General features: G+C 44.1%; 1 protein-coding gene across 1 annotated transcript in view; it reads right to left on the reverse strand.

Annotated features, from left to right (window-relative positions):
* Positions 1-25,636, reverse strand: part of agtr1b (angiotensin II receptor, type 1b) — a 57,000-nt gene that overhangs the window by 2,413 nt on the left and 28,951 nt on the right. The window lies entirely within an intron of this gene.

Consider the following 25,636-nt stretch of genomic DNA (forward strand, 5'->3'; position numbering starts at 1 on the left):
GACTGCGGATGTTGTGGATCGGTGGAGGGAATACTTCGAAGACCTCCTCAATCCTACCAGCACGTCTTCCTATGAGGAAGCAGGGCCTGGGGAATCTGTGGTGGGCTCTCCTATTTCTGGGGCTGAGGTTGCCGAGGTAGATAAAAAGCTCCTCGGTGGCAAGGCCCCGGGGGTGGATGAGAGCCGCCCGGAGTTCCTTAAGGCTCTGGATGTTGTGGGGCTGTCTTGGTTGACAAGACTCTGCAACATCGCGTGGACATCGGGGGCGGTAACTCTGGATTGGCCGACCGGGGTGGTGGTTCCTCTCTTTAAGAAGGGGAACCGGAGGGTGTGTTCCAACTATCGTGGGATCACACTCCTCAGCCTTCCCGGTAAGGTCTATTCAGGTGTACTGGAGAGGAGGCTACGCCGGATAGTCGAACCTCGGATTCAGGAGGAACAGTGTGGTTTTCGTCCTGGTCGTGGAACTGTGGACCAGCTCTATACTCTCGGCAGGGTCCTTGAGGGTACATGGGAGTTTGCCCAACCAGTCTACATGTGCTTTGTGGACTTGGAGAAGGCATTCGACCGTGTCCCTCGGGAAGTCCTGTGGGGAGTGCTCAGAGAGTATGGGGTAACGGACTGTCTTATTGTGGCAGTTCGCTCCCTGTATAATCAGTGTCAGAGCTTGGTCCGCATTGCCGGCAGTAAGTCGGACACGTTTCCAGTGAGGATTGGACTCCGCCAAGGCTGCCCTTTGTCACCGATTCTGTTCATAACTTTTATGGACAGAATTTCTAGGCGCAGTCAGGGCGTTGAGGAGATCTGGTTTGGTGGCTGCAGGATTAGGTCTCTGCTATTTGCAGATGATGTGGTCCTGATGGCTTCCTCCGGCCAAAATCTTCAGCTCTCACTGGATCGGTTCGCAGCCGAGTGTGAAGCGACTGGGATGGGAATCAGCACCTCCAAGTCCGAGTCCATGGTTCTCTCCCGGAAAAGGGTGGAGTGCCATCTCCAGGTTGGGGAGGAGATCTTTCCCCAAGTGGAGGAGTTCAAGTACCTCGGAGTCTTGTTCACGAGTGGGGGAAGAGTGGATCGTGAGATCGACAGGCGGATCGGTGCGGCGTCTTCAGTAATGCGGACGCTGTATCGATCCGTTGTGGTGAAGAAGGAGCTGAGCCGGAAGGCAAAGCTCTCGATTTACCGGTCGATCTACGTTCCCATCCTCACCTATGGTCATGAGCTTTGGGTCATGACCGAAAGGACAAGATCACGGGTACAAGCGGCCGAAATGAGTTTCCTCCGCCGAGTGGCGGGGCTCTCCCTTAGAGATAGGGTGAGAAGCTCTGTCATTCGGGGGGAGCTCAAAGTAAAGCCGCTGCTCCTCCACATCGAGAGGAGCCAGATGAGGTGGTTCGGGCATCTGGTCAGTATGCCACCCGAACGCCTCCCTAGGAAGGTGTTTCGGGCACGTCAGACCGGTAGGAGGCCACGGGGAAGACCCAGGACACGCTGGGAAGACTATCTCTCCCGGCTGGCCTGGGAACGCCTCGGGATCCCCCGGGAGGAGCTGGACGAAGTGGCTGGGGAGAGGGAAGTCTGGGTTTCCCTGCTTAAGCTGCTTCCCCCGCGACCCGACCTCGGATAAGCGGAAGAAGATGGATGGATGAATGGATGGTACCCGTGATCTTGTCCTTTCGGTCATAACCCAAAGCTCATGACCATAGGTGAGGATGGGAACGTAGATCGACCGGTAAATTGAGAGCTTTGCCTCCCGGCTCAGCTCCTTCTTCACCACAACGGATCGACACAGCGTCCGCATTACTGAAGACGCCGCACCGATCCGCCTGTCGATCTCACGATCCACTCTTCCCTCACTCGTGAACAAGACTCCGAGGTACTTGAACTCCTCCACTTGGGGCAGGGTCTCCTCCGCAACCCGGAGATGGCTCTCCAGAGAACCATGGACTCGGACTTGAAGGTGCTGATTCTCATCCCAGTCGCTTCAATAATTTATTTTATTATTTATTTCTTTTTACCCCATATTTGTTCCCACTACCGCACCTTAAATTGGAGTCCTTAATCTCGTTATATGCAAATATAATGACAATAAAGTCCATTCTATTCTCTTCTTCTATTCAACACGGCTCATAAACGCTAATCCACACGAGCGGCCATGAAAGCGCTCGCCCCTCCGCGAGCTCATTACCGACCTGCACATTAAAGCCATCCTGACGCGTTATTCTAGCTCGCTAAAATAGGACGCCATCAAAAACAGATGTTAGTCGATATTCCAAAAAACGCTCCTCGGGAACGTGGTTATTCAGACAACCGACTCCTCCTTTTATGGTCCGACGGTCTAACGAGCGGCGGCAGTAAAGCGGCGTTAATCACGCGCTCGTCCATCTGGGCGGACGGGAAGCAGCCCGGAAGGAGAAGGTCGAGGCGAGCCGGGGCTAAGCACGCCATTAAACACGGAGGCTGTACAAGACACGTTTCGCAGGCGGCGATACGTGGCGCCCAGCGTGAGAACTTCTAATCAGCACACACCTAAACAAACACCACAGCAGGGGATTCGCCTCCCTGGAAACTTTGGCTGGGGTGAGAAAAGCCAACCTGCGTGCGGTGGAAACTTGGCCCCGGGCTGGCACCGGCTTCATTTCCAGGAAATAAAAAAAACAACTTCTGAAATGGCAGCGCGTGTGTTTAATGGCTGCGTGGGCCTCATTAGTCGGCCTGAAATAACGGCTGCCGCGTCCACGGCCGTTCATAAAGCGTCCTGTCAGCAATTATGTGGAATTACAGCTGAAGAGCGATGGCCAAAAAAGTCTTTCAAAGGTTTTCCCAATCATTCTTAGTCATTCCGATATCGTTTGGGCTATCACGCAGCCTTTAAAAGGAAAGGCTTTCTGATGCATGGAGTCAATATCGCCACTAGAGGGCGGTGTTGCTTCAAGCTGTTGTTCCTCTCGCTGTTGTCGAAAATTACCATCATCACTTGAAACTGTTAAAAATGTCTTGTTTCAACCCCAAAAATAATGTCTTCAGAAATTAATAATGAAAAGACAGGAGGGTCCACAGTTTTTACACTGAGGGCCACATACAGAAGTAATGAAAGATATACATTATATGTATATTTTTGATAATATGTATATTTATATTAAAGAAGCTAAAACTACGCCAATGTAAATCAGGGAATGCTAAGGCAGGACTCCAGACCAAAGACCAGGAGCGCCGCTAGGGATTTTGGGCCCCATGAAAAGAATCTTTACAGGGCCCCCAACACAGTGTCATTATTTTTTCTGTATTATAATTTTATCATCATTAGGGGCCTCTCTGGGCCCCCCTCCATCATGGGCCCCTAGAATCCGTCTCCTTTACCCCCCCCCTTTTCGGCGCCCCTGCCAAAGACCCCCAGACTGATGGAGAAATAGAGCGAGGACCCCTTATACCAGGGGGTCCACACTTTTGCCACTGAGGGCCACACACTGAAAAACCAACCATTTTGATATTTTCATTTTCAAAAACAATACTATATATATATATATATATATATATATATATATATATATATATATATATATATATATACACACATTAATATAATAATATATAATATATATATTTATATATAAATACACATTAATATAATAATATATAATATATATATTTATATATATATAATATAATAATATAATATTATATATATATATATATATATATGTATATATATATATATATATATATATATATATATATATATATATATATATATATATATATATATATCCATCCATCCATTTTCTACCGCTTATTCCCTTTGGGGTCGCGGGGGGCGCTGGAGCCTATCTCAGCTACAATCGGGCGGAAGGCGGGGTACACCCTGGACAAGTCGCCACCTCATCGCATATATATATATATATATATATATATATATATATATATATATATATAGTGTCTAAGTATGTGCCTACTATAGGACCTACTATAATGTCTACTATAGGACCTACTATAATAACTACTATAGTGGCTATTACAGGACCTACTAAAATGTATACTATAGGACCTACTATAATCCCTACAATAGTGTCTAAGTAAGTGCCTAGTATAGTGACTACTATACTGCCTACTATAGTCCCTACAATAGTGTCTAAGTGAGTGCCTACTATAGGACCTACTATAATGCCTACCATAGTGCCTGCTATAGGACCTACTATAATCCCTACAATAGTGTCTAAGTAAGTGCCTACTATAGGACCTACTATAATGCATACTATAGTGCCTACTATAGGACTTACTATAATCCCTACAATAGTGCCCCTATAATGCCCACTGTAGTACCTAAGTAAGTGCCCACTATAGGACCTACTATAATGCCTACTATAGTGCCTGCTATAGGACCTACTATAATCCCTACAATAGTGTCTAAGTAAGTGCCTACTATAGGACCTACTATAATAACTACTATAGTGGCTATTATAGGACCTACTAAAATGTATACTATAGGACCTACTATAATCCCTACAATAGTGTCTAAGTAAGTGCCTACTATAGGACCTAATATAATGCCTAGTATAGTGACTACTATACTGCCTACTATAGTCCCTACAATAGTGTCTAAGTGAGTGCCTACTATAGGACCTACTATAAGGCCTACTATAGTGACTAATGCCTACTACAGTGCCTACTATAGGACCTACTATAATGCCTACCATAGTGCCTGCTATAGGACCTACTATAATCCCTACAATAGTGTCTAAGTAAGTGCCTACTATAGGACCTACTATAATGCATACTATAGTGCCTACTATAGGACCTACTATAATCCCTACTATAGTGCCTTCTATAATGCCCACTGTAGTACCTAAGTAAGTGCCCACTATAGGACCTACTGTAATGCCTACTATAGTGCCTGCTATAGGACCTACTATAATCCCTACAATAGTGTCCAAGTAAGTGCCTACTATAGGACCTACTATAATAACTACTATAGTGGCTATTATAGGACCTACTAAAATGTATACTATAGGACCTACTATAATCCCTACAATAGTGTCTAAGTAAGTGCCTACTATAGGACCTAATATAATGCCTAGTATAGTGACTACTATACTGCCTACTATAGTCCCTACAATAGTGTCTAAGTGAGTGCCTACTATAGGACCTACTATAAGGCCTACTATAGTGACTAATGCCGACTACAGTGCCTACTATAGGACCTACTATAATGTCTACCATAGTGCCTGCTATAGGACCTACTATAATCCCTACAATAGTGACTAAGTAAGTGCCTACTATAGGACCTACTATAATGCATACTATAGTGCCTACTATAGGACCTACTATAATCCCTACAATAGTTCCTTCTATAATGCCCACTGTAGTGTCTAAGTAAGTGCCCACTATAGGACCTACTATAATAACTACTATAGTGCCTACTTTGATGCCTACTATAAAACCTACTATAATGCCTACAATAGTGCCTATTATAGGAACTACTATAGTGACTACTATGGTACAGTGCCTACAATAGTGCCTACTATAGTGCTTACTCGAGGGCCAACTACATTATAGTGGCCAATATGGTATAGTGCCTACTACATTATAGTGCCCACTATTGTGTCAACTATAGTGCCTACTAGCATATAGTGCCTACTACAGTAAAGTGTCCACTATTGTGTCAACTGTAGTGCCTACTACAGTATAGTACCTACTATGGTATAGGGCCCACTACATTATAATGCCCACGGCACTATACTAGAGTATAGTGCCTACTACCGTATAGTGCTTACTATAGTATAGTGCCTACTACAGTATAGTGTCTACTACAGTATAGTGACTGCTAGAGTATAGTGACTGCTACAGTATAGTGACTACTACAGTATAGTGACTACTAGAGTATAGTGACTATTACAGTATAGTGCCTACTGGAGTATAGTGACTACTACAGTATAGTGCCTATTAGAGTATAGTGCCTACTACAGTACAGTGCCTACTACAATATAGTGCCTACTACAGTATTTTGCCTACTATAACTCAGGACAATTGAATTGTAGTTCCAGGGAAATGACACCAGACTGGCCTGTCATGACTTGTTTACAGGAGGTCCTTAAACGCAACACCTGCTTGTTTAAAGGAAGTCCTTAAACACAACACCAGCTCGTTTACTGGAGGTCCTTAAACACAACACCAGCTCGTTTACAGGAGGTCCTTAAACACAACACCAGCTCGTTTAATGGAGGTCCTTAAATGCAACACTAGCTTGTTTACAGAAGGTCCTTAAACCCAACACCGGTTCGTTTACAGAAGGTCCTTAAACACAACACCAGTTCGTTTACAGAAGGTCCTTAAAACCAACACCATTTTGTTTACAGAAGGTCCTTAAACACAACACCAGTTCGTTTACAGAAGGTCCTTAAAACCAACACCATTTCGTTTACAGAAGGTCCTTAAACACAACACCAGTTTGTTTACAGGAAGTCCTTAAATGCAACACTAGCTTGTTTACAGAAGGTCCTTAAACACAACACCAGTTCCTTTACAGAAGGTCCTTAAACCCAACACCAGTTCGTTTACAGAAGGTCCTTAAACACAACACCTGCTTGTTTAAAGGAAGTCCTTAAACACAACACCAGCTCGTTTACTGGAGGTCCTTAAACACAACACCAGCTCGTTTACAGGAGGTCCTTAAACACAACACCAGCTCGTTTAATGGAGGTCCTTAAATGCAACACTAGCTTGTTTACAGAAGGTCCTTAAACCCAACACCAGTTCGTTTACAGGAGGGTCTTAAACCCAACACCAGTTCGTTTACAGGAGGGCCTTAAACACAACACCCGTTTGTTTACAGGACGGCCTTAAACACAACACCAAGTCATTTACAGAAGGTCCTTAAACACAACACCAGTTCGTTTACAGATGGTCCTTAAATCCAACACCAGTTCGTTTACAGACGGTCCTTAAATCCAACACCAGTTTGTTTACAGAAGGTCCTTAAACACAACACCAGTTCGTTTACAGACAGTCCTTAAACCCAACACCAGTTATTACAGAAGGTCCTCACCAGTTCGTTTACAGAAGGTCCTTAAACACAACACCAGTTCGTTTACAGAAGGTCCTTAAACCCAACACCAGTTCGTTTACAGAAGGATCTTAAACACAACACCAGTTCGTTTACAGAAGGTCCTTAAACACAACGCCAGTTCGTTTACAGGAGGTCCTTAAACACAACACCAGTTCGTTTACAGAAGGTCCTTAAACACAACACCAGGTCGTTTACAGGAGGTCCTTAAACACAACACCAGTTCGTTTACAGACGGTCCTTAAACCCAACACCAGTTATTACAGAAGGTCCTCACCAGTTCGTTTACAGAAGGTCCTTAAACACAACACCAGTTTATTTATAGAAGGTCCTTAAACACAACACCAGTTCGTTTACAGAAGGTCCTTAAACACAACACCAGTTCGTTTACAGAAGGTCCTTAAACACAACACCAGTTCGTTTACAGAAGATCCTTAAACACAACACCAGTTCGTTTACAGGAGGTCCTTAAACACAACACCAGTTCGTTTACAGAAGGTCCTTAAACACAACACCAGTTCGTTTACAGAAGGTCCTTAAACACAACACCAGTTCGTTTACAGAAGATCCTTAAACACAACACCAGTTCGTTTACAGGAGGTCCTTAAACACAACACCAGTTCGTTTACAGGAGGTCCTTAAACCCAACACCAGTTTGTTTACAGAAGGTCCTTAAACACAACACCAGTTCATTTACAGGAGGTCCTTAAACACAACACCAGTTCGTTTACAGGAGGTCCTTAAACACAACGCCAGTTTGTTTACAGAAGGTCCTTAAACCCAACACCAGTTCGTTTACAGGAGGTCCTTAAACCCAACACCAGTTCGTTTACAGGAGGTCCTTAAACCCAACACCAGTTCGTTTACAGAAGGTCCTTAAACACAACACCAGTTCGTTTACAGAAGGTCCTTAAACCCAACACCAGTTCGTTTACAGAAGGTCCTTAAACCCAACACCAGTTTGTTTACAGGAGGGCCTTAAACACAACACCAGTTCGTTTACAGAAGGTCCTTAAACACAACACCAGTTTGTTTACAGGAGGGCCTTAAACACAACACCAGTTCGTTTACAGAAGGTCCTTAAACACAACACCAGTTTGTTTACAGGAGGTCCTTAAATGCAACACTAGCTTGTTTACAGAAGGTCCTTAAACCCAACACCGCTTCGTTTACAGAAGGTCCTTAAACACAACACCAGTTCATTTACAGGAGGTCATTAAACACAACACCAGTTTGTTTACAGAAGGTCTTTAAACCCAACACCAGTTCGTTTACAGGAGGTCCTTAAACCCAACACCAGTTCATTTACAGGAGGTCCTTAAACCCAAAACCAGTTCGTTTACAGAAGGTCCTTAAACACAACACCAGTTCGTTTACAGAAGGTCCTTAAACCCAACACCAGTTCGTTTACAGGAGGTCCTTAAACCCAACACCAGTTCGTTTACAGAAGGTCCTTAAACCCAACACCAGTTCGTTTACAGAAGGTCCTTATACACAACACAAGTTCGTTTACAGGAGGTCCTTAAACCCAACACCAGTTCGTTTACAGAAGGTCCTTAAACCCAACACCAGTTTGTTTACAGAAGGTCCTTAAACCCAACACCAGTTCGTTTACAGGAGGTCATTAAACCCAACACCAGTTCGTTTACAGGAGGTCCTTAAACACATCACCAGTTCGTTTACAGGAGGTCCTTAAACACAACACCAGTTCGTTTACAGGAGGTCCTTAAACACAACACCAGTTTGTTTACAGAAGGTCCTTAAACCCAACACCAGTTCGTTTACAGAAGGTCCTTAAACACAACACCAGTTCGTTTACAGGAGGTCCTTAAACACAACACCAGTTTGTTTACAGAAGGTCCTTAAACCCAACACCAGTTCGTTTACAGGAGGTCCTTAAACCCAACACCAGTTCGTTTACAGAAGGTCCTTAAACACAACACCAATTCGTTTACAGAAAGTCCTTAAACCCAACACCAGTTCGTTTACAGAAGGTCCTTAAACCCAACACCAGTTCGTTTACAGGAGGTCCTTAAACCCAACACCAGTTCGTTTACAGGAGGTCCTTAAACACAACACCAGTTCGTTTACAGGAGGTCCTTAAACCCAACACCAGTTCGTTTACAGGAGGTCCTTAAACACAACACCAGTTCGTTTACAGAAGGTCCTTAAACACAACACCAGTTCGTTTACAGGAGGTCCTTAAACCCAACACCAGTTCGTTTACAGGAGATCCTTAAACACAACACCAGTTTGTTTACAGGAGGTCCTTAAACACAACACCAGTTCGTTTACAGGAGGTCCTTAAACCCAACACCAGTTCGTTTACAGGAGGTCCTTAAACCCAACACCAGTTCGTTTACAGAAGGTCCTTAAACACAACACCAGTTTGTTTACAGAAGGCCTTAAACATAACACCAGTTTGTTTACAGAAGGTCCTTAAACCCAACACCAGTTCGTTTACAGGAGGTCCTTAAACCCAACACCAGTTCGTTTACAGGAGGTCCTTAAACACAACACCAGTTCGTTTACAGAAGGTCCATAAACACAACACCAGTTCGTTTACAGAAGGTCCTTAAACACAACACCAGTTCGTTTACAGGAGGTCCTTAAACACAACACCAGTTCGTTTACAGAAGGTCCATAAACACAACACCAGTTCGTTTACAGAAGGTCCTTAAACCCAACACCAGTTCATTTACAGGTGGTCCTTAAACACAACACAATGTCAGGAATGTACAAATTAAGAAACATAGTAAAGAGAAAGGGAAATGTGGCCCCCAGGACAAAACCCCTGCACTGGGGGTCTTGTAGCCCCTGTTGAAGACCTCTGTGCTGAACTGTAATGCTTCTATTATTATTATTTGGACGGAGATATCTTGTTTCTCTCATAATGCATGAAGCACTTGTGAGTCGTCTCTGAAAGACTTTCCTGCATTCCATGGAACAATTCAGTCTGCAAACATTTCCACCTTTGGTGAGAAGCACAACAAGTGTATCAGTTGCACATGTGGACTTGTTGCGTGTCTCAGCGGCCAAAATCAACACAATCATCAACTATCTTCATGCACACACTGTGTGTGCTTCTCAACAATCTTTGTGTTACTCTCTGTACTACACTGCCCCCAACAACACAACACACTGCATTAGTACACTTGCTATGTGTACTTCAACAACACAACACACTGCACACAACATTAGTACACTTGCCATGTGTACTTCAACAACACAACACACTGCACACATCATTAGTACACTTGTCATGTGTACTTCAACAATACAACACACTGCACACATTATTAGTACACTTGTCATGAGTACTTCAACAACACAACACACTGCACACAACAATAAGTACACTTATTATGCGTACTTCAACAACACAACACACTGGATACAACATTAGTACACTTGTCATGAGTACTTCAACAACACAACACACTAGACACATCATTAGTACACTTGTCATGAGTACTTCAACAACACAACACACTGCACACAACAATAAGTACACTTATTATGCGTACTTCAACAACACAACACACTGGATACAACATTAGTACACTTGTCATGAGTACTTCAACAACACAACACACTAGACACAACATTAGTACACTTGCCATATGTACTTCAACAACACAACACACTGTACACAACAATAAGTACACTTATTATGCGTACTTCAACAACACAACACACTGGACACAATATTAGTACACTTGTAATGAGTACTTCAACAACACAACACGCCGGAAACAACATTAGTACACTTGTCATGAGTACTTTAACAACACAACACACTGGACACAACATTAGTACACTTGTCATGAGTACTTCAACAACACAACACACTGGACACAATATTAGTACACTTGTCATGAGTACTTCAACAACACAACACACTGGACACAATATTAGTACACTTGTCATGAGTACTTCAACAACACAACACACTGGACACAATATTAGTACACTTGCCATGTGTACTTCAACAACACAACACACTGTACACAACAATAAGTACACTTATTATGCGTACTTCAACAACACAACACACTGCACACATCATTAGTACACTTGTCATGAGTACTTCAACAACACAACACACTAGACACAACATTAGTACACTTGCCATATGTACTTCAACAACACAACACACTGTACACAACAATAAGTACACTTATTATGCGTACTTCAACAACACAACACACTGGACACAACTTTGGTACACTTGTCATGAGTACTTCAATAACACAACACACTGGACACAACATTAGTACACTTGTCATGTGTACTTTAATAACACAACACCATGGACACAACATTAGGTACACTTGTCATGAGTTCTTCAATAACACACCATTAAGTGCACTTGTCATGCATACTTCAACAACACAACAGCCTACACACATCATTAGTACACTTGTCATGTGTACTTAAACCACATACCACACTGCACACAACATTAGTACACTTGTCATGTGTACTTCAACAACTCAACCCACTGGACACAACATTAGGTACACTTGTCATGAGTACTTCAACACACTGGACACAACATTAAGTACACGTGTCATGTGTACTTCAACAACACAACACTGGACACAATATTAGTACACTTGTCATTCGTACTTCGACAACACAACACACTGGACACAACATTAGGCACACTTGTCATGTGTTCTTCAACAACACAACACACTGCACACAACATTATGTACACTTGTCATGAGTACTTCAATAACACAACAGACTGGACACAACATTAGTACATTTGTCATGCATACTTCAACAACACAACACACTGGACACAACATTAGTACACTTGTCATGAGTACTTCAACAACTCAACACACTGGACACAACATTAAGTACACTTGTCATGAGTACTTCAACAACACAACACACTGGACACAACATTAAGTACACTTGTCATGAGTACTTCAACAATACAACACACTGGACACAATATTAGTACACTTGTAATGAGTACTTCAACAACACAACACACCGGACACAACATTAGTACACTTGTCATGAGTACTTCAACAACACAACACACTGGATACAACATTAAGTACACTTGCCATATGTACTTCAAAAACAAAACACACTGGACACAACATTAGTACACTTGTCATGAGTACTTCAACGACACAACACACTAGACACAACATTAGTACACTTGTCATGAGTACTTCAACAACACAACACACTGTACACAACAATAAGTACACTTATCATGCGTACTTCAACAACACAACACACTGGACACAATATTAATACACTTGTGAATGAGTACTTCAACAACACAACACACTGGATACAACATTAAGTACACTTGCCATGAGTACTTCAAAAACAAAACACACTGGACACAATATTTGTACACTTGTCATGTGTACTTCAACAACACAACACGCCGGACACAACATTAGTACACTTGTCATGAGTACTTCAACAACACAACACACTGGATACAACATTAAGTACACTTGCCATGAGTACTTCAACAACACAACACACTGGACACAATATTAGGTACACTTGTCATGAGTACTTCAACAACACAACACACTGGACACAACATTAGTACACTTGTCATGAGTACTTCAACAACACAACACACTGGATACAACATTAAGTACACTTGCCATGAGTACTTCAACAACACAACACACTGGACACAACATTAGGTACACTTGTCATGTGTACTTCAACAACATAACACACTGAATACAATATTAGTACACTTGTCATGAGTACTTCAATAACACAACACACTGGACACAACATTAAGTACACTTGTCATGAGTACTTCGACAACACAACACACTGGACACAACATTAGTACACTTGTCATGAGTACTTCAACAACACAACACACTGGACACAACATTAGTACACTTGTCATGAGTACTTCAACAACACAACACACTGGACACAATATTAGTACACTTGTCATGCGTACTTCGACAACACAACACACTGTACACAACATTAGTACACTTGTCATGCATACTTCAACAACATAACACACTGAATACAACATTAGTACACTTGTCATGAGTACTTCGACAACACAACACACTGGACACAATATTAGGTACACTGGACGTAACATTAGGTACACTGGACACAACATTATGTACACTGGACACAACATTAGGTACACTTGTCATGAGTACTTCGACAACACAACACACTGGACACAACATTAGTACACTTGTCATGAGTACTTCGACAACACAACACACTGGACACAACATTAGGTACACTTGTCATAAGTACTTCAACAACACAACACACTGGACACAATATTAGTACACTTGTCATTCGTACTTCGACAACACAACACACTGGACACAACATTAGGCACACTTGTCATGTGTTCTTCAACAACACAACACACTGCACACAACATTATGTACACTTGTCATGAGTGCTTCAACAACACAACACACTGCACACAACATTAGTACACTTGTCATGCATACTTCAACAACATAACAACTGAATACAACATAAGTACACTTGTCATGAGTACTTCGACAACATAACACACTGAATACAATATTAGTACACTTGTCATGAGTACTTCAACAACACAACACGCAGGACACAATATTAGGTACACTTGTCATGTGTACTTCAACAACATAACACACTGGACACAATATTAGTACACTTGTCATGAGTACTTCAACAACACAACACACTAGACACAATATTAGTACACTTGTCATGTGTACTTCAACAACACAACACACTGGGCACAACATTATTACACTTGTCATGTGTACTTCAACAACACAACACATTGGACACAACATTAAGTACACTTGTCATGCATACTTAAACAACACAACAGACTACACACATCATAAGTACACTTGTCATGTGTACTTAAACCACACACCACACTGCACACAACATTAGTACACTTGTCATGAGTACTTCAACAACACAACACACTGGACACAACATTAGTACACTTGTCATGAGTACTTCAACAACACAACACACTGGACACAACATTAGGTACACTTGTCATGAGTTCTTCAATAACACACCATTAAGTACACTTGTCATGCATACTTCAACAACACAACAGACTACACACATCATTAGTACACTTGTCATGTGTACTTAAACCACACACCACACTGCACACAACATTAGTACACTTGTCATGTGTACTTCAACAACACAAACCCACTGGACACAACATTAGGTACACTTGTCATGAGTACTTCAACACACTGGACACAACATTAAGTACACGTGTCATGTGTACTTCAACAACTCAACACTGGACACAACATTAAGTACACGTGTCATGTGTACTTCAACAACTCAACACTGGACACAATATTAGTACACTTGTCATGAGTACTTCAACAACACAACACACTGGACACAATATTAGTACACTTGTCATTCGTACTTCGACAACACAACACACTGGACACAACAATAGGCACACTTGTCATGTGTTCTTCAACAACACAACACACTGCACACAACATTATGTATGTACACTTGTCATGAGTACTTAAATAACACAACAGACTGGACACAACATTAGTACACTTGTCATGCATACTTCAACAACATAACACACTGAATACAACATTAGTACACTTGTCATGAGTACTTCGACAACACAACACACTGGACACAACATTAGTACACTTGTCATGAGTACTTCAACAACACAACACACTGGACACAACATTAGTACACTTGTCATGAGTACTTCGACAACACAACACACTGGACACAATATTAGGTACACTGGACACAATATTAGGTACACTGGACACAACATTAGGTACACTGGACACAACATTAGGTACACTGGACACAACATTATGTACACTGGACACAACATTAGGTACACTGGACACAACATTAGGTACACTGGACACAACATTATGTACACTGGACACAACATTAGGTACACTGGACACAACATTAGGTACACTGGACACAACATTAGGTACACTGGACACAACATTATGTACACTGGACACAACATTAGGTACACTGGACACAACATTAGGTACACTGGACACAATATTAGATACGCCGGACACAACATTAGGTACGCGTACCTAATGTTGTGTCCGGCGTCATCCAGACATGCCCATGTTTCTCCTACCATCTGTTCAGACGCTTGTGGAAATCACACACCTTAAGAGAAAGCCATTGCAGCTATTTGGGATACAACACTTCTCAGACGGTAAGAGAACTTTGGAATGTCCGGGTCAGCTGTGGTTCTACTTAGCGGAAAACTTTGTCCATTTTGTCAAAGGAGAGTCAACAAGAATGCGGGCTCCCGTGGATGTGATAAAAAAAAGGTAGGCGTGTGCTTTGTATTACCTGGCAGTCGAGGGAAGACTACGGAAAACGGCGAATGCTTTTAGACTGGCAAAGCAGACTGTATGTCACCGACTCAACGTCTAGGTCAGTGGTTCTTATCCTGGGTTTGATCGAACCCTAGGGGTTCGGTGAGTCGGCCTCAGGGGTTCGGCGGAGGTCAAGACACACCCGACTCATCGTGTAAATAAAAACTTCTCCCTATTGTCGTATTACGGATACGGCAACAGCAGAAGTCAGACTGATTTGCAGGTGTGTAATTTGTTGTGAGTTTATGACAGTGTTGGTTTTGTTCTTTGAACAAGGTGATGTTCATGCACACTTTATTTAAAGTTAAAGTTAAAGTACCAATGATTGTCACACACACACTAGGTGTGGTGAAATGTGTCCTCTGCATTTGACCCATCCCCTTGATCACCCCCCGGGAGGTGAGGGGAGCAGTGGGCAGCAGCGGTGCCGCGACCGGGAATCATTTTTGGTGATTTAACCCCCAATTCCAACCCTTGATGCTGAGTGCCAAGCAGGGAGGCAATGGGTCCCATTTTTTATAGTCTTTGGTATGACTCGGGTGAGGTTTGAACCCACAACCTACCGATCTCAGGGCGGACACTCTAACCACTAGGCCACTGAGTAGGTACTTTTTACTGGTATTTTATGCACCAGTAAAAAAAAATGGTAACACTTTAGTATGGGGAACATATTCACCATTAATCATACTTGCCAACTCTCCCGGATTTTCCGGTAGACTCCCGAAATTCAGCGCCTCTACCGAAAACATCCCGGGACAAATTTTCTCCCGAAAATCTCCCGAAATTCAGGCGGAGCTGGAGGCCACGCCCCCTCCAGGTTTATTGTTAGGCAGTTTCATTAACGTCCTCCCAGCACGGCGACAACACACAACAACAGCAGTCACGTTTTCGTCTACCGTAAAGCAGTTTGTCTGCCGTAAACAGCAATGTTGTGACACTCTTAAACAGGACAATACTGCCATCTACTGTACATGCATATGTGACATTAACATCTAGGGCTTTTAGAGAGTGCAGTGCACAACTGCGCACACAACGAGGAGACGAAGCAGAATGCATCATCAGAGAGGGTGTTCAGCATGGTTAGAAAAATAGTGACAGAGAATAGAACAAGGATGGACAATTCAACCCTTAACTCAACAATGAGTACATGAGTGTTATGTGTGTGTATATGTGTAAATAAGTGAACACTGAAATTCAAGTATTTCTTATATATATATATATATATATATATATATATATATATATATATATATATATATATATATATATATATATACACGAGCCCCCAAATTGTTGCGTTTTGGACCAGTTGTTCCTCCCAGGGAATTCAAGTCACACTTCGCTCCCAAGCTCTTTACGACACTTAAAGCTGAGTTGAAAAACCACCAGAGACAGAATGGGTATTTTGTTGTATATTTTCAAAGCTTTGCCAATATACATTGATTGAGACCAGTCTAACCCTAGAACATTCTATCGCGCCTCCCAAAATGGTCTGTCTTCCCAACGCCAAAAACCCCTCTTTCCTCCCCCCTCCCTAGCCATAATACAAGCACAACGTCTCCCTAGCCATAATACATTCCAAAGAACTCTAGGTTAACACACACAGTATACTTGCTGACAGAGCATCAAGAGAAGAAATGGAAAACACAAGCTGTTTTCAAATATGACAAAGAAATGGAAGAAGTACAACTTAAATTCGGATATATGTAAATATCTGCCTCCGACAATATATATATATATATATATATATATATATATATATATATATATATATATATATATATATATATATATATATATATATATATAATAAAATAAAAATAAAAATATATATAGCTAGAATTCACTGAAAGTCAAGTAGTCAAGTATTTCATATATATATATATATATATATATATATATATATATATATATATATATATATATATATATATATATATATATATATATATATATATATATATGAAATACTTGACTTGGGGAATTCTAGCTGTAAATATACTCCTCCCCTCTTAACCACGCCCACAACCACGCCCGCCGCCACCCCCACCCCCCACCTCCCGAAATCGGAGGTCTCAAGGTTGGCAAGTATGCCATTAATTAGTTGTTTATTAACATGCAAATTAGTAACATATTGGCTCTTAACTAGTCATTATTAAGTACTTATCAATGCATTATTTGGTATGGCCTTATTTTAACCCTAACCCTCTAACCCTGGCCCTAACCCTAACCCTAACCAAATAACTCTAAATTAAGTCTTTATTACTTAGAATATGTTCCCCTAGGGTCCAAAAAACTCTAAATTAAGTCTTTGTTACTTAGAATATGCTCCCCTAGTGTCCAAATAACTCTAAATTAAGTCTTTGTTACTTAGAATATGTTCCCCATACTAAAGTGTTACCAAAAACATATAACTTTGTCTTGAATTTGAAAAAAAAATATTTTTTTTATTTTTCACTAAAGAAGGGTTCGGTGAAAACGCATATGAAACTGGTGGGGTTCGGTACCTCCAACAAGGTTACGAACCACTGGTCTCGGTCCAGAGTATACAGTATAAAGTCACCAAGAACTAATGGCCAATGAAGGTCAATCAATCAATCAATGTTTATTTATATAGCCCTAAATCACAAGTGTCTCAAATCAGCAACGAACTCTGAAAATTCACTGATGAAGTCCGAATAGGGTCCTGGGGGGCGGTAGATAACAGCCAGGTGGAGAGGCAGCGGTGTGACAAACCTCATAGTAAGCATCTCAAACGAGTTATATTTATTATTTAGGTTCGGGGTAAGGTTAAAGTTTTTGTTGTATATGAGTGCGACTCCCCCGCCCCTTTTAATGGGACGGGCAATATGTGCTCTTGCATAGCCAGGAGGAGACGCCTCACCCAGCGCAAAGAAATCGTCTGGTTTGAGCCAGATCTCGGCGAGACCAATGACGTCAAGATTATTGTCTCTAATGACCTCATTAACTAATAACGTTTTGGAAGATAATGATCTTATGTTTAAGAAGCCCATATTATAGGTAGTGGGCTGTTTTGAGGAGTTTTTGTTGAAAAGGTGAAGGCAAAAGAGTGAGGAGTGTCCTGACCAGATATCTAGATCCCTAGATTGATTGTTGTCAAATGTTCTTTGTCACATAGTTTACTTTTACATGTCCATGAAAGGTTTGATTAATTTATGATGGCTCAGGTGTGATTCACCACAATAGGGCCCAACAGCACACTGGATTCCAGTTCATTGAAATACCACAACACTGGATATTGTTCAGATAAGTTGGGTTTGTGCATCTGCCTCACAATACGAAGGTCCTGGGTTCGATCCTGCGCTCGGGATCTTTCTGTATAGAGTTTGCATGTTCTCCCTGTGGCTGCGTGGGTTCCCTCCGGGTACTCCGGCTTCTTCCCACCTCCAACGACATGCACCTGGGGATAGGTTGATTGGCAACACTAAATTGGCCCTAGTGTGTGAGGGTCTAGTGGCATGGAGTCCAAGACGACTGGGGACCCTTTTCTGCTGCAGCCTTATCCCGCCATCGCAGCCGTTGTGGTAGTTCTTACATCTACCGTCTTCTACGGAATATGTACTTCACTGTGCAATCGACTAATAAAAGTCTCAATCGATCAATCAAATTCCGCCCGCTCCGCCGTTGAGGTCTTCACCGTATCCCCGGCTAGGGGGAAGTCAGGTACTATGCCTTTGCCAAGGGCCACCTGGGGTAACAGTAGTAAAGGGGTTAATCTCCTAGTGACCCAAGACCCCATAGAGGAGCCTCCACTCGGGATCTTTCTGTGTGGAGTTTGCATGTTCTCCCCGTGGCTGCGTGGGTTCCCTCCGGGTACTCCGGCTTCTTCCCACCTCCAAAGACATGCACCTGGGGATAGGTTGATTATCAACACTAAATTGGCCCTAGTGTGTGAGGGTCTAGTGGCATGGAGTCCAACACGACTGGGGACCCTTTTCTGCTGCAGCCTTATCCCGCCATCGCAGCCGTTGTGGTAGTTCTTACATCTACCGTCTTCTACGGAATATGTACTTCACTGTGCAATCGACTAATAAAAGTCTCAATCGATCAATCAATCCCGCCTGCTCCGCCGTTGAGGTCTTCACCGTATCCCCGGCTAGGGGGCAGTCAGGTACTAGGCCTTTGCCAAGGGCCACCTGGGGTAACAGTAGTAAAGGGGTTAATCTCCTAGTGCCCCAAGACCCCATAGAGGAGCCTCCACTCGGGATCTTTCTGTGTGGAGTTTGCATGTTCTCCCCGTGGCTGCGTGGGTTCTCTCCGAGTACTCCGGCTTCTTCCCACCTCCAAAGATATGCACCTGGGGATAGGTTGATTGGCAACACTAAATTGGCCCTGGTGTGTGAGGGTCTAGTGGCATGGAGTCCAAGACGACTGGGGACCCTTTTCTGCTGCAGCCTTATCCCGCCATCGCAGCCGTTGTGGTAGTTCTTACATCTACCGTCTTCTACGGAATATGTACTTCACTGTGCAATCGACTAATAAAAGTCTCAATCGATCAATCAATACCGCCTGCTCCGCCATTGAGGTCTTCACCGTAACCCCGGCTAGGGGGAAGTCAGGTACTATGCCTTTGCCAAGGGCCACCTGGGGTAACAGTAGTAAAGGGGTTAATCTCCTAGTGCCCCAAGACCCCATAGAGGAGCCTCCACTCGGGATCTTTCTGTGTGGAGTTTGCATGTTCTCCCCGTGGCTGCGTGGGTTCCCTCCGGGTACTCCGGCTTCTTCCCACCTCCAAAGACATGCACCTGGGGATAGGTTGATTGGCAACACTAAATTGGCCCTAGTGTGTGAGGGTCTAGTGGCATGGAGTCCAACACGACTGGGGACCCTTTTCTGCTGCAGCCTTATCCCGCCATCGCAGCCGTTGTGGTAGTTCTTACATCTACCGTCTTCTACGGAATATGTACTTCACTGTGCAATCGACTAATAAAAGTCTCAATCGATCAATCAATTCCGCCGTTGAGGTCTTCACCGTATCCCCGGCTAGGGGGCAGTCAGGTACTATGCCTTTGCCAAGGGCCACCTGGGGTAACAGTAGTAAAGGGGTTAATCTCCTAGTGCCCCAAGACCCCATAGAGGAGCCTCCACTGCCGGATGCACTTTAACGTCATGCCCAGAACGAGTCCAGGGTGTACCCCGCCTCCCGCCCGATTGCAGCTGAGATAGGCTCCAGCACCCCTTCTCCCCGCGACCCCGAAAGGGATAAGCGGTAGAAAATGGATGGATGGAAGTTAAATTTAAGAACTTGCAGACAAAGTAACACTGGAGTTGAGTATGACGTGCGCATTTTCCGCACATGAGTACTAGGTCGCGTTGCACCGGCTGACGGAGGGGGGGGAGGGGGTCTTAAACCACCATTGTGTGTGTGGACAAGGATAAGGTTAAATGGGATTTACCCTGGATAACCTTAAACAGAGCCTTAGTCTTTCTTTCAGTTGCAACCAGCCGTCCTTCCCCCAACAGCTGAAAAACACCCCCGTAGCAGGATGCTGCCACCACCATGTTTGACTGTTGGGATTGTACTGGGCAGGTGACGAGCAGTGCCTGGTTCTCTCCACACAAACCGCTTAGAATTCACGCCAAAAAGTTCAATCTCGGTCTCATCAGACCAGAGAATCTTATTGCTCATAGTCTGGGAATCCTTCATGTGTTTTTTTGGCAAACTCTATGCGGGCTTTCATAAGTCTTGTACCGAGGAGAGGCTTCTGCCATAAAACCCCCGACTGGTGGAGGGTTGCAGTGATAGTTGACTCTGGAACTTTCTCCCATCTCCCTACTGCATCTCTGGAGCTCAGCCACTGTGATCTTTGGCTTCTTCTCTACCTCGCTGACCAAGGATCTTCTCCCACGATAGCTCAGTTGACCGCACAGCCAAGTCTAGGAAGAGTTGTGGTCGTCCCAAACTTCTTCCATTTCAGGATTATGGAGATCACTGTGCTCTTAGGAGCCTTAAATGCAGCAGAAAGTATTTTGTAACCTAGGCCAGATCTGTGCCTTGCCACAAATCTGTCTCCGAGCTCCTTGGGCAGTTCCTTGGACCTCGTGATTGTCATCAGCTCTGACATGCACTGTGAGCGAGAAGGTCTTACATACACAGGTGTTTCCTAATAGGTCCAGTCAGTTTCATCAAACACAGCTGGACTCCAATGAAGGAGCAGAGCCATTTCCAGGAGGATCAGAAGGAATGGACCGCATGTGAGTTAGATATGCGAGTCACAGCCAAGGATCTGAACACTTGTGACTATGTCATATTTCACTTTTTCGTTTTTGATACATTTGCAAACATTTCCATATTTCTGTTTTTTTTCTGTCAAGATGGGGTGCTGAGTGTACATGAATTAAAAATAAAATGAATTTTTTTATTTTAGCTGCAATGAAACACTGAGTGAAAAATGTAATGGCAGCTGAATACTTTCCGTACACACTGTGTACATATATGTACACAGTGTGTTATTACTTAGAATATGTTCCCCTAGGGTCCAAAAAACTCTAAATTAAGTCTTTGTTACTTAGAATATGTTCCCCATACTAAAGTGTTACCAAAAACATATAACTTTGTCTTGAATTTGAGAAAAAAACAACATTTTATTTTTCACTAAAGAAGGGTTCGGTGAAAGCGCATATGAAACTGGTGGGGTTCGGTACATCCAACAAGGTTAAGAGCCACTGGTCTCGGTCCAGAGTATACAGTAAAAAGTCACCAAAAACTAATGGCCAATGAAGGTCAATCAATCAATCAATGTTTATTTATATAGCCCTAAATCACAAGTGTCTCAAATCAGCAACGAACTCTGAAAATTCACTGATGAAGTCCGAATAGGGTCCTGGGGGGCGGTAGATAACAGCCAGGTGGAGAGGCAGCGGTGTGACAAACCTCATAGTAAGCACCTCAAACGAGTTATATTTATTATTTAGGTTCGGGGTAAGGTTAAAGTTTTTGTTGTATATGAGTGCGACTCCCCCGCCCCTTTTAATGGGACGGGCAATATGCGCTCCTGCATAGCCAGGAGGAGACGCCTCACCCAGCGCAAAGAAATCGTCTGGTTTGAGCCAGATCTCGGCGAGACCAATGACGTCAAGATTATTGTCTCTAATGACCTCATTAACTAATAACGTTTTGGAAGATAATGATCTTATGTTTAAGAAGCCCATATTATAGGTAGTGGGCTGTTTTGAGGAGTTTTTGTTGAAAAGGTGAAGGCAAAAGAGTGAGGAGTGTCCTGACCAGATATCTAGATCCCTAGATTGATTGTTGTCAAATGTTCTTTGTCACATAGTTTACTTTTACATGTCCATGAAAGGTTTGATTAATTTATGATGGCTCAGGTGTGATTCACCACAATAGGGCCCAACAGCACACTGGATTCCAGTTCATTGAAATACCACAACACTGGATATTGTTCAGATAAGTTGGGTTTGTGCATCTGCCTCACAATACGAAGGTCCTGGGTTCGATCCTGCGCTCGGGATCTTTCTGTATAGAGTTTGCATGTTCTCCCTGTGGCTGCGTGGGTTCCCTCCGGGTACTCCGGCTTCTTCCCACCTCCAACGACATGCACCTGGGGATAGGTTGATTGGCAACACTAAATTGGCCCTAGTGTGTGAGGGTCTAGTGGCATGGAGTCCAAGACGACTGGGGACCCTTTTCTGCTGCAGCCTTATCCCGCCATCGCAGCCGTTGTGGTAGTTCTTACATCTACCGTCTTCTACGGAATATGTACTTCACTGTGCAATCGACTAATAAAAGTCTCAATCGATCAATCAAATTCCGCCCGCTCCGCCGTTGAGGTCTTCACCGTATCCCCGGCTAGGGGGAAGTCAGGTACTATGCCTTTGCCAAGGGCCACCTGGGGTAACAGTAGTAAAGGGGTTAATCTCCTAGTGACCCAAGACCCCATAGAGGAGCCTCCACTCGGGATCTTTCTGTGTGGAGTTTGCATGTTCTCCCCGTGGCTGCGTGGGTTCCCTCCGGGTACTCCGGCTTCTTCCCACCTCCAAAGACATGCACCTGGGGATAGGTTGATTATCAACACTAAATTGGCCCTAGTGTGTGAGGGTCTAGTGGCATGGAGTCCAACACGACTGGGGACCCTTTTCTGCTGCAGCCTTATCCCGCCATCGCAGCCGTTGTGGTAGTTCTTACATCTACCGTCTTCTACGGAATATGTACTTCACTGTGCAATCGACTAATAAAAGTCTCAATCGATCAATCAATCCCGCCTGCTCCGCCGTTGAGGTCTTCACCGTATCCCCGGCTAGGGGGCAGTCAGGTACTAGGCCTTTGCCAAGGGCCACCTGGGGTAACAGTAGTAAAGGGGTTAATCTCCTAGTGCCCCAAGACCCCATAGAGGAGCCTCCACTCGGGATCTTTCTGTGTGGAGTTTGCATGTTCTCCCCGTGGCTGCGTGGGTTCTCTCCGAGTACTCCGGCTTCTTCCCACCTCCAAAGACATGCACCTGGGGATAGGTTGATTGGCAACACTAAGTTGGCCCTGGTGTGTGAGGGTCTAGTGGCATGGAGTCCAAGACGACTGGGGACCCTTTTCTGCTGCAGCCTTATCCCGCCATCGCAGCCGTTGTGGTAGTTCTTACATCCACCGTCTTCTACGGAATATGTACTTCACTGTGCAATCGACTAATAAAAGTCTCAATCGATCAATCAATTCCGCCGTTGAGGTCTTCACCGTATCCCCGGCTAGGGGGCAGTCAGGTACTATGCCTTTGCCAAGGGCCACCTGGGGTAACAGTAGTAAAGGGGTTAATCTCCTAGTGCCCCAAGACCCCATAGAGGAGCCTCCACTCGGGATCTTTCTGTGTGGAGTTTGCATGTTCTCCCCGTGGCTGCGTGGGTTCCCTCCGGGTACTCCGGCTTCTTCCCACCTCCAAAGACATGCACCTGGGGATAGGTTGATTGGCAACACTAAATTGGCCCTGGTGTGTGAGGGTCTAGTGGCATGGAGTCCAAGACGACTGGGGACCCTTTTCTGCTGCAGCCTTATCCCGCCATCGCAGCCGTTGTGGTAGTTCTTACATCTACCGTCTTCCACGGAATATGTACTTCACTGTGCAATCGACTAATAAAAGTCTCAATCGATCAATCAATCCCGCCTGCTCCGCCGTTGAGGTCTTCACCGTATCCCCGGCTAGGGGGCAGTCAGGTACTATGCCTTTGCCAAGGGCCACCTGGGGTAACAGTAGTAAAGGGGTTAATCTCCTAGTGCCCCAAGACCCCATAGAGGAGCCTCCACTCGGGTTTTTTCTGTGTGGAGTTTGCATGTTCTCCCCGTGGCTGCGTGGGTTCCCTCCGGGTACTCCGGCTTCTTCTCACCTCCAAAGACATGCACCTGGGGATAGGTTGATTGGCAACACTAAATTGGCCCTAGTGTGTGAGGGTCTAGTGGCATGGAGTCCAAGACGACTGGGGACCCTTTTCTGCTGCAGCCTTATCCCGCCATCGCAGCCGTTGTGGTAGTTCTTACATCTACCGTCTTCTACGGAATATGTACTTCACTGTGCAATCGACTAATAAAAGTCTCAATCGATCAATCAATTCCGCCGTTGAGGTCTTCACCGTATCCCCGGCTAGGGGGCAGTCAGGTACTATGCCTTTGCCAAGGGCCACCTGGGGTAACAGTAGTAAAGGGGTTAATCTCCTAGTGCCCCAAGACCCCATAGAGGAGCCTCCACTCGAGATCTTTCTGTGTGGAGTTTGCATGTTCTCCCCGTGGCTGCGTGGGTTCCCTCCGAGTACTCCGGCTTCCTCCCACCTCCAAAGACATGCACCTGGGGATAGGTTGATTGGCAACACTAAATTGGCCCTAGTGTGTGAGGGTCTAGTGGCATGGAGTCCAAGACGACTGGGGACCCTTTTCTGCTGCAGCCTTATCTCGCCATCGCAGCCGTTGTGGTAGTTCTTACATCTACCGTCTTCTACGGAATATGTACTTCACTGTGCATTCGACTAATAAAAGTCTCAATCGATCAATCAATTCCGCCTGCTCCGCCGTTGAGGTCTTCACCGTATCCCCGGCTAGGGGGCAGTCAGGTACTATGCCTTTGCCAAGGGCCACCTGGGGTAACAGTAGTAAAGGGGTTAACCTCCTAGTGCCCCAAGACCCCATAGAGGAGCCTCCACTGCCGGATGC

The sequence above is a fragment of the Nerophis lumbriciformis genome, linkage group LG07 (assembly GCF_033978685.3).
Source record: "Nerophis lumbriciformis linkage group LG07, RoL_Nlum_v2.1, whole genome shotgun sequence".
NCBI classification, from domain to species: Eukaryota; Metazoa; Chordata; class Actinopteri; order Syngnathiformes; family Syngnathidae; genus Nerophis; species Nerophis lumbriciformis.